The following is a 427-nucleotide window of genomic DNA, read 5'->3' as shown; positions in this document are numbered from 1 at the left end:
TCCATGGGGAAACACCCGCTGAAAACCCTGCCTGATCCATGGGGAAACACCCGCTGAAAACCCTGCTTCTTCCATGGGGAAAACAGGGAAAACACCCGCTGAAAACCCTGCCTCATCCATGGGGAAAACAGGGAAAAAACCCGCTGCAATCCCTGCCTGTTCCGTGGGGAAACACCCTCTGAAAACCCTGCCTGTTCCGTGGGGAAACACCCTCTGAAAACCTGCCTGATCCATGGGGAAAATCCTGCCTGTTCCACGTTCCATGGGGAAAACCCTGCTTGTTCCACGAGGAAAGCAGCTGCTGCAAGCCCTGCCTGTTCCAGGGGAAAGCAAACACCTTTGGGTGGGAGAAGGTGCCGGGAGCCGCTGTGGGGAGCCGGCGCCGGGCGGGAGATGCCGGGGGAGATTCCCGCAGCATTTTGCTGCT

Source organism: Geospiza fortis, unplaced genomic scaffold, assembly GCF_000277835.1.
Source record: "Geospiza fortis unplaced genomic scaffold, GeoFor_1.0 scaffold114, whole genome shotgun sequence".
NCBI classification, from domain to species: Eukaryota; Metazoa; Chordata; class Aves; order Passeriformes; family Thraupidae; genus Geospiza; species Geospiza fortis.
The sequence above is the reverse complement of the archived record's forward strand: the minus strand, read 5'-3'. Positions refer to the sequence as shown.